The 11,726-nt window shown below is 39.4% G+C and overlaps 1 pseudogene; it reads left to right on the top strand.

Moving 5' to 3' along the window:
• The first annotated feature begins 9,380 nt into the window (after positions 1–9,380).
• LOC144310123 (18S ribosomal RNA) lies at positions 9,381–10,182 on the top strand (annotated as a pseudogene).
• Positions 10,183–11,726: the final 1,544 nt, after the last annotated feature.

Below are 11,726 nucleotides of genomic sequence, written 5' to 3'. Positions count from 1 at the left end.
CTAAAAACTGACGCTATTCCAGGACGACTAAACCAAACCACCCTTATAGCCATACGACCGGGACTGTATTATGGCCAGTGCTCTGAAATCTGCGGATCTAACCATAGCTTTATACCCATTGTTCTTGAAATAGTCCCCCTATCTTATTTTGAAACCTGATCTGCCTTAATAGTATAACCTAGACTAGACTTACTCATTAAGAAGCTATAAAGCATTAACCTTTTAAGTTAAAGACTGGGAGTTTTAACCTCCCCTTAATGAAATGCCACAGCTAGACACATCCACCTGATTTATTATAATCTTTTCAATATTTCTCACCCTCTTCATTCTATTCCAACTAAAAATTTCAAATCACCACTACCCGGAAAACCCAATAACCAAGTCTACTAAAATCACTAGTCAACATAATCCTTGAGAAAACAAATGAACGAAAATTTATTCGCCTCTTTCGCTGCCCCCTCAATAATAGGTCTCCCTATTGTAGTACTGATCGTCATATTCCCTTCCATTTTATTCCCAGCACCCAATCGCCTAATCAATAATCGGTTAATCTCCATTCAGCAATGATTAATTCAATTAACATCAAAACAAATACTAGCAATTCATAATCAAAAGGGACGAACCTGAGCTCTCATACTTATATCACTAATTCTATTCATTGGTTCAACTAACCTACTTGGACTACTACCCCACTCATTTACGCCCACGACACAACTCTCTATAAACCTCGGAATAGCAATCCCCCTATGAGCAGGGACAGTAATTACCGGTTTCCGCTATAAGACCAAAGCATCCTTGGCACACTTTCTACCCCAAGGCACCCCTCTTCCCCTAATTCCAATACTAGTAATCATCGAAACTATTAGTCTATTCATTCAACCCATAGCTCTAGCCGTTCGATTAACCGCCAATATTACTGCAGGACACCTCCTAATCCATTTGATTGGAGGGGCTACCTTAGCTCTTATTAATATTAGCGCGACCACAGCTTTCATCACTTTTATTATTTTAATTCTATTTACGATTCTAGAGTTTGCTGTTGCCTTAATTCAAGCCTATGTCTTTACCTTACTAGTAAGTCTATACTTACATGACAACACCTAATGACCCACCAAACTCACGCTTACCATATAGTTAACCCAAGCCCATGACCGCTAACAGGAGCCCTTTCTGCCCTTCTTATAACATCGGGTCTTATCATATGATTTCACTATAACTCAATATCCCTACTTACATTAGGATTCACAACCAACCTGCTAACCATATACCAGTGATGACGAGATGTGATCCGAGAAGGCACATTCCAAGGACATCACACCCCTATTGTACAAAAAGGACTACGGTACGGAATAGTTCTTTTTATTGTATCAGAAGTATTTTTCTTTGCAGGCTTCTTTTGAGCCTTTTACCATTCCAGCCTAGCCCCTACTCCTGAACTTGGAGGTTGCTGACCTCCCACCGGCATTATTCCTCTTAACCCACTAGAAGTTCCTCTACTCAACACCTCAGTCCTCCTAGCCTCCGGAGTATCTATTACTTGAGCCCATCATAGTTTAATAGAAGGCAATCGTAAACACATACTTCAAGGCCTATTTATTACAATCTCCTTAGGCGTATATTTTACACTATTACAGGCCTCCGAATACTACGAGACATCTTTTACAATCTCCGACGGAGTGTACGGATCTACCTTTTTTATAGCTACTGGGTTTCACGGACTACATGTAATTATTGGCTCCACATTCCTTATCGTGTGCTTTCTCCGACAACTATACTACCACTTCACATCAAACCACCACTTCGGATTTGAAGCCGCTGCATGATATTGACACTTTGTTGATGTAGTCTGACTATTCTTATATGTATCTATTTATTGATGAGGATCCTATTTCTTTAGTATAACTAGTACAATTGACTTCCAATCAGTTAGCTCCAGATCAACCTGGAAAGAAGTAATAAACGTAATACTAACCTTGATAACTAATGTAACCCTAGCGTCCTTACTTGTACTAATCGCATTCTGACTTCCCCAACTAAATATTTATACAGACAAGACAAGCCCCTACGAATGTGGTTTTGACCCCATGGGATCTGCTCGCCTACCTTTCTCTATAAAATTCTTCCTAGTTGCCATCACATTCCTGCTTTTCGACCTAGAAATCGCACTCCTACTCCCACTTCCCTGAGCGTCACAAACCAACAAGTTGACAACAATACTTATCATAGCACTCCTACTAATCTCCCTCCTAGCTGCAAGCCTAGCGTACGAATGAACCGAAAAGGGGCTAGAATGAACCGAATATGATAATTAGTTTAAGCCAAAACAAATGATTTCGACTCATTAGATTATGATTTATCTCATAATTATCATATGTCCATAGTATATATTAATATCTTTCTGGCATTCATTCTTTCTCTAATAGGTATACTTGTTTATCGATCACACCTAATATCATCGCTACTATGCTTAGAGGGCATAATATTATCACTATTTGTAATAATATCTGTAACTATTCTCAACAACCACCTTACATTAGCCAGCATGATACCAATCGTACTACTAGTATTTGCTGCCTGCGAAGCAGCATTAGGACTATCTCTACTAGTTATAGTATCTAACACCTACGGGACTGATTACGTACAAAACCTAAACCTCTTACAATGCTAAAAATTATCATCCCCACTATCATACTGATCCCCCTTACATGAGTATCAAAGCCTAACATAATCTGAATTAACACGACAACATATGGTTTGCTAATCAGCTTAATCAGCTTATTCTACCTGAATCAACCAAATGATAATACATTGAACCCCTCCTTAATATTTTTCTCTGACTCCCTATCAGCACCGCTACTAGCACTTACAACATGACTTCTACCCCTTATACTTATAGCAAGCCAACACCATTTATCAAAAGAACCCTTAACTCGAAAAAAACTATATATTTCAATACTGATTCTTCTCCAGTTGTTCCTAATTATAACTTTCACCGCCTCTGAACTTATCTTCTTTTACATCCTATTTGAGGCAACACTAATCCCAACCCTGATCATTATTACCCGATGGGGGAATCAAACTGAACGACTAAACGCAGGGCTCTACTTCTTATTTTATACTTTAATAGGATCTCTCCCACTCCTAGTAGCTCTCCTTTACATCCACAATTTCATGGGCTCCCTAAATTTTCTCATAATTCAATACTGAATTCAACCTCTGCCAAACTCCTGATCTAATGTTTTCTTATGATTGGCATGCATGATAGCATTCATAGTAAAGATACCTCTATACGGCCTCCACTTGTGACTACCAAAAGCACACGTAGAGGCCCCTATTGCCGGCTCCATGGTACTTGCCGCCGTACTCCTGAAATTAGGAGGCTATGGCATGATACGAATTACAACCCTACTAAACCCCCTGACCAACTTCATAGCGTATCCTTTCATAATATTATCTCTATGAGGCATAATCATAACAAGCTCTATCTGTCTCCGTCAAACAGATCTAAAATCCCTAATTGCATACTCCTCAGTTAGTCATATGGCACTCGTTATTGTAGCGGTTCTTATTCAAACACCATGAAGTTATATAGGTGCAACAGCCCTAATAATTGCCCATGGTTTAACATCCTCGATGCTATTCTGCTTAGCCAACTCCAATTACGAACGAATCCATAGCCGTACTATGATTCTCGCACGAGGACTTCAAACCCTCCTTCCCCTGATAGCAGCCTGATGGTTATTAGCAAGCCTCACAAATCTGGCTCTTCCTCCAACAATTAATCTTATCGGAGAACTATTTGTAGTGATATCCTCATTCTCATGATCCAACATTACTATTATTCTAATAGGAATTAACATCACCATCACTGCCCTATACTCACTTTATATACTAATCACCACACAGCGTGGTAAATATTCCCACCATATCAAAAATATCAAACCGTCATTCACACGAGAAAATGCCCTAATAACCTTGCATCTACTGCCTCTACTCCTCCTATCCCTTAACCCTAAAATTATTCTCGGTCCCATCTACTGTAAGCATAGTTTAACAAAAACATTAGATTGTGAATCTAATAATAAAAGCTCAAACCTTTTTGCTTACCGAAAAAGTACTGCAAGAACTGCTAACTCATGCTCCCATGTATAAGAACATGGCTTTTTCAACTTTTATAGGATAGAAGTAATCCATTGGTCTTAGGAACCAAAAAATTGGTGCAACTCCAAATAAAAGTAATAAATATATTTACTTCATGCATAATCACAGCTCTAGTCATTCTTACTTTGCCCATCATTATAACCTCTACTAAACTCTACAAAAATAAGCTATACCCATACTATGTAAAAACCGCTACTTCTTACGCATTCATAATTAGCATAATTCCCACAATAATATTCATCTACTCAGGACAGGAAACAATTGTTTCAAACTGACATTGAATAACAATCCAGACCATAAAACTATCCATGAGTTTTAAATTAGACTACTTCTCAATAATCTTTGTGCCCGTAGCCCTTTTTGTCACGTGGTCTATTATAGAGTTTTCTATATGATATATACACTCCGATCCTTATATTAACCGATTTTTCAAGTATCTTCTCTTATTTCTTATTACTATAATAGTCTTAGTCACCGCAAACAACATATTCCAACTATTCATTGGCTGAGAAGGAGTTGGCATTATATCATTTTTACTTATTGGATGATGATACGGCCGAACCGATGCAAATACAGCTGCCCTACAAGCTATCCTCTATAACCGTATTGGAGATGTAGGCTTCATTATAACCATAGCATGGTTTCTATTGAACTTAAACACATGAGACCTTCAACAAATCTTTATTACAACAAACGATAATTTTAATTTGCCGCTACTTGGCTTACTATTAGCAGCTACCGGTAAATCTGCTCAATTCGGCTTACATCCCTGACTCCCCTCAGCCATAGAAGGCCCCACTCCTGTATCAGCCCTACTTCACTCAAGCACAATAGTTGTAGCAGGAGTATTTCTTCTTATCCGCTTTCATCCACTAATAGAGCATAATCAAACTATTCAAACCCTCACTTTATGCTTAGGGGCTATTACTACACTATTTACTGCAATCTGCGCTCTTACACAGAACGATATCAAAAAAATTGTAGCGTTCTCTACCTCAAGCCAACTAGGCCTAATAATAGTAACAATTGGCATTAACCAGCCTTACCTAGCCTTCTTACACATCTGCACTCACGCATTTTTTAAAGCTATGTTATTCATATGTTCAGGGTCAATTATCCACAGCCTAAACGATGAACAAGACATTCGAAAGATAGGTGGCCTATTTAAAGTCCTTCCCTTCACCACAACTTCCCTGATTGTCGGAAGCCTCGCATTAACAGGCATACCTTTCCTTACAGGATTCTACTCCAAAGACCTGATCATCGAGTCCGCTAACACGTCGAATACCAACGCCTGAGCCCTCTTAATTACACTCGTTGCCACATCCCTAACCGCTGCCTACAGCACCCGAATTATATTCTTCGCTCTACTAGGCCAGCCCCGCTTCTCCCCTATAATCCTTATCAACGAGAATAATCCTCTCCTAATTAACTCTATTAAACGACTCCTTATCGGAAGTGTATTTGCAGGATACATTATCTCCCACAGCATCACACCCACCACCATCCCACAGATAACTATGCCTCATTATCTAAAAATGATAGCCCTTGCAGTAACTATCTTGGGTTTCATCCTGGCACTAGAACTAAACCTTACCATACAAGGACTCAAATTTAACTATCCATCTAATTACTTTAAATTTTCCACCCTCCTTGGCTATTATCCAACCATTATGCACCGCCTCACACCTAAAACAAGTTTAACCATCAGCCAGAAATCAGCATCTATACTTCTGGACTCCATCTGACTAGAAAACATCCTACCCAAATCAATCTCGTATTTCCAAATAAAATCTTCTACCCTTATTTCAAATCAAAAGGGTCTCATCAAGCTCTATTTCCTATCGTTCATACTAACTATAATTCTCAGCCTACTAATCCTTAATTACCACGGGTAACTTCCATGATAACCAACACACCAGTTAACAGCGACCAACCTGTAACAATCACCAACCAGGTTCCATAACTATATAAAGCCGCAATACCCATAGCCTCTTCACTAAAAAACCCAGAGTCCCCCGTATCATAAATTACCCAATCCCCTATTCCATTAAACTTTAATACTACCTCCACCTCATCATCCTTCAAAATATAGCAAGCAGTCAACAACTCAGACAATAGACCAGTAATAAAAGCCGCTAGAACAGCCTTATTTGAAACTCACACCTCAGGGTATTGCTCAGTAGCCATAGCAGTTGTATAACCAAATACTACTAATATACCCCCCAAATAAATTAAAAACACTATCAGCCCTAAAAAAGAACCCCCAAAATTCAGAACAATCGCACAACCAATCCCACCGCTAATAATTAGCACAAGCCCACCATAAATAGGAGATGGTTTAGTGGCAAAACCCACAAAACTCATCACAAAAACGATACTTAAAATAAATACAATGTATGTTATCATTATTCCTACATGGAATTTAACCATGACTAATGACATGAAAAATCATCGTTGTATTTCAACTATAAGAACATTAATGACCAACATTCGAAAAACCCACCCACTAGCCAAAATTGTCAACAATTCATTCATTGACCTCCCAGCGCCATCTAACATCTCTGCTTGATGGAATTTCGGGTCCTTATTAGGAGTATGCTTGATTCTACAGATTCTAACAGGTTTATTTCTAGCTATACACTACACATCGGACACGGCCACAGCTTTTTCATCGGTCACCCACATCTGTCGAGACGTTAACTACGGCTGAATTATCCGCTATATACATGCAAATGGCGCTTCCATATTCTTCATCTGCCTATTCATACATGTGGGACGAGGCCTATACTATGGATCCTATGTATTCATAGAAACATGAAACATTGGAATTGTACTACTATTCGCAACCATAGCCACAGCATTCATAGGCTATGTACTGCCGTGAGGACAAATATCATTTTGAGGGGCAACTGTAATCACTAACCTTCTCTCCGCCATCCCCTATATCGGAACCAACTTAGTAGAGTGAATCTGAGGTGGCTTCTCAGTAGACAAAGCAACCTTAACACGATTCTTTGCATTTCATTTTATCTTTCCATTCATCATCGCAGCTCTAGCAATAGTACACCTCCTATTTCTACACGAAACCGGATCCAACAACCCCTCAGGAATCACATCAGACTCAGACAAAATTCCGTTTCACCCCTACTACACAATTAAAGATATCCTAGGAATCCTACTCCTGCTCCTAGTCTTAATATCACTAGTTTTATTTTCACCAGACCTATTAGGAGATCCAGACAACTACACCCCTGCAAACCCCCTAAACACCCCTCCACATATCAAACCTGAATGATACTTCCTATTCGCCTATGCCATCCTACGATCTATCCCTAATAAATTAGGAGGTGTACTCGCCCTAGTATTCTCCATCCTAATTTTAGCATTCATTCCATTCCTCCACACATCTAAGCAACGCAGTATAATATTCCGACCCCTCAGCCAATGCCTATTCTGACTTTTAGTCGCCGATCTTCTCACTTTAACTTGGATTGGAGGACAGCCAGTTGAACACCCTTTCATCATTATCGGACAGGTCGCCTCAATTCTATATTTCACCATCCTATTGATTCTAATGCCAACAATTAGCGTTATCGAAAATAATCTTCTAAAATGAAGAGTCTTTGTAGTATAATCATTACCTTGGTCTTGTAAACCAAAAATGGAGAGTAGTCGCCCTCCCTAAGACTCAAGGAAGAAGCTCTTGCTCCACCATCAGCACCCAAAGCTGAAATTCTTCTTAAACTATTCCCTGACACCCCCTACATTCATATATTGGACCACCTCTACTGTGCTATGTCAGTATCTCCAAAAAATCCTTCTTTCCCTCCCCTATGTACGTCGTGCATTAATGGCTTGCCCCATGCATATAAGCATGTACATGATATTATATCTTTACATAGGACATGTCTAGTCCAATTCCACAACCCATTGATCCTCAACAGTAACTAGATGCATATCACTTAGTCCAATAAGGGCTTAATCACCATGCCTCGAGAAACCATCAATCCTTGCCTGTAATGTCACTCTTCTCGCTCCGGGCCCATGCTAATGTGGGGGTTACTATCATGAAACTATACCTGGCATCTGGTTCTTACCTCAGGGCCATGACTCTATTTATTCCAATCCTACTAATTCTCGCAAATGGGACATCTCGATGGACTAGTGACTAATCAGCCCATGATCACACATAACTGTGGTGTCATGCATTTGGTATCTTTTATTTTTAGGGGGGGAATCTGCTATCACTCATCTATGACCGCAACGGCACTAACTCTAACTTATCTTCTGCTCTCAGGGAATATGCCCGTCGCGGCCCTAATGCAGTCAAATAACTTGTAGCTGGACTTATTCATTATCATTTATCAACTCACGCATAAAATCAAGGTGCTATTCAGTCAATGGTTTCAGGACATATAATTCTAGGACACACGTGTGTACACGTACGTACACGTGTGTACACGTACGTACACGTGTGTACACGTACGTACACGTGTGTACACGTACGTACACGTGTGTACACGTACGTACACGTGTGTACACGTACGTACACGTACGTACACGTACGTACACGTACGTACACGTGTGTACACGTACGTACACGTGTGTACACGTACGTACACGTGTGTACACGTACGTACACGTGTGTACACGTACGTACACGTGTGTACACGTACGTACACGTGTGTACACGTACGTACACGCGTGTGTACACGTACGTACACGTGTGTACACGTACGTACACGTGTGTACACGTACGTACACGTACGTACACGTACGTACACGTGTGTACACGTACGTACACGTGTGTACACGTACGTACACGTGTGTACACGTACGTACACGCGCAAGACATTAAGTTAACTTATACAAACCCCCCTTACCCCCCATAAACTCATGTCATCTATTATACACTTATTTATGTCCTGCCAACCCAAAAACAGGACTAAGTGCATACAATACTCACAAGCTTTATTTAAATTGTATACAAATGTATTGCTACTCTAGTTAACTTAACACAACAGTCTTACACGCATTCGATCTCGTGGTCTATCTATAGATAGCATCCCCTTTTTTTTTCCTCTCATATTTACTATGTATTTTATTTATTATACACACTACAATTTCAGTATAAGTTAATGTAGCTTAATTAATAAAGCAAGGCACTGAAAATGCCAAGATCACTCTTAAGTAGCTCATAACACCTTGCTAAGCCACACCCCCACGGGATACAGCAGTGATAAAAATTAAGCCATAAACGAAAGTTTGACTAAGCCATACTAAAAAGGGTTGGTAAATTTCGTGCCAGCCACCGCGGTCATACGATTAACCCAAACTAATAGGCCCACGGCGTAAAGCGTGTTTAAGATACCTTTGCACTAAAGTTAAAACTTAACTAAGCCGTAAAAAGCTACAGTTACCATAAAATAGACCACGAAAGTGACTTTATAATAATCTGACTACACGATAGCTAAGACCCAAACTGGGATTAGATACCCCACTATGCTTAGCCCTAAACATAGATAATTTTACAACAAAATAATTCGCCAGAGGACTACTAGCAATAGCTTAAAACTCAAAGGACTTGGCGGTGCTTTATATCCCTCTAGAGGAGCCTGTTCTATAATCGATAAACCCCGATAAACCTCACCACCCTTTGCTAATTCAGTCTATATACCGCCATCTTCAGCAAACCCTCAAAAGGTAGAATAGTAAGCACAATCATTTTACATAAAAAAGTTAGGTCAAGGTGTAACTTATGGGGTGGGAAGAAATGGGCTACATTTTCTACCCAAGAACATTCCACGAACGTTTTTATGAAATTAAAAACTGAAGGAGGATTTAGTAGTAAATTAAGAATAGAGAGCTTAATTGAATAGGGCCATGAAGCACGCACACACCGCCCGTCACCCTCCTCAAGTAATAAGACACAACCATAACCATATTAACTTAACTAAGACACAAGAGGAGACAAGTCGTAACAAGGTAAGCATACCGGAAGGTGTGCTTGGATTAATCAAAGTGTAGCTTAACTAAAGCGTCTGGCCTACACCCAGAAGATTTCATTACTTATGACCACTTTGAACAAAAGCTAGCCCAACTAACCCCAAACTTAAGTATCACAGACATATAAAGTAAAACATTTAGTTAAATAATAAAAGTATAGGAGATAGAAATTTTAATTGGAGCGATAGAGATAGTACCGTAAGGGAATGATGAAAGACATCTTAACAGTATTAAACAGCAAAGATTACCCCTTTTACCTTTTGCATAATGAACTAGCCAGAAACGACTTAACAAAGAGAACTTAAGCTAAGCTCCCCGAAACCAGACGAGCTACCCATAAACAATCTAAAAGGATCAACTCATCTATGTAGCAAAATAGTGAGAAGATTTGTGGGTAGAGGTGAAAAGCCTAACGAGCCTGGTGATAGCTGGTTGCCCACAAACAGAATTTTAGTTCAACTTTAAATTTACCTAAAAAAAAACAAAATTTTAATGTAAATTTAAAATATAGTCTAAGAAGGTACAGCTTCTTAGAATCAGGATACAACCTTTATTAGAGAGTATATACTAACATCACCATAGTTGGCTTAAAAGCAGCCACCAATTGAGAAAGCGTTCCAGCTCAACAAACAATATAACTTAATCCCAATCATATTACATCAACTCCTAATTATACCTCCTGGGCCATTCTATTTAAATATAGAAGCAACAATGCTAGTATGAGTAACAAGAACTATTTTCTCCCCGCATAAGCTTATATCAGAAACGGATAGACCACTGATAGTTAACAATCTGATAATATCAACCCAAAAATGAAATACTTATCTACCCTATTGTTAACCCAACACAGGCATGCATTTAAGGAAAGATTAAAAGGAGTAAAAGGAACTCGGCAAACACAAACCCCGCCTGTTTACCAAAAACATCACCTCCAGCATTTCTAGTATTGGAGGCACTGCCTGCCCAGTGACACTTGTTTAACGGCCGCGGTATCCTGACCGTGCAAAGGTAGCATAATCATTTGTTCTCTAAATAAGGACTTGTATGAATGGCCACACGAGGGTTTAACTGTCTCTTATTCCCAATCAGTGAAATTGACCTTCCCGTGAAGAGGCGGGAATGCCACAATAAGACGAGAAGACCCTATGGAGCTTTAATTAACTAACCCAAACTTATGGATACTAAATACCTACAAGGCATAACATTACACCATTATTGTGGGTTAGCAATTTAGGTTGGGGTGACCTCGGAATATAAAAAAACTCCCGAGTGATTAAAATTTAGACCCACAAGTCAAAATATAACATCACTTATTGATCCAATAATTTTTGATCAACGGAACAAGTTACCCTAGGGATAACAGCGCAATCCTATTCAAGAGTCCATATCGACAATAGGGTTTACGACCTCGATGTTGGATCAGGACATCCTAATGGTGCAGCAGCTATTAAGGGTTCGTTTGTTCAACGATTAAAGTCCTACGTGATCTGAGTTCAGACCGGAGTAATCCAGGTCGGTTTCTATCTATTATATAACCTCCCCCAGTACGAAAGGAC

The sequence above is a fragment of the Canis aureus genome, unplaced genomic scaffold (assembly GCF_053574225.1).
Source record: "Canis aureus isolate CA01 unplaced genomic scaffold, VMU_Caureus_v.1.0 ptg000441l_RagTag, whole genome shotgun sequence".
Lineage (NCBI taxonomy): Eukaryota > Metazoa > Chordata > Mammalia > Carnivora > Canidae > Canis > Canis aureus.
This window is presented reverse-complemented; position numbering and strand designations above follow the sequence as displayed.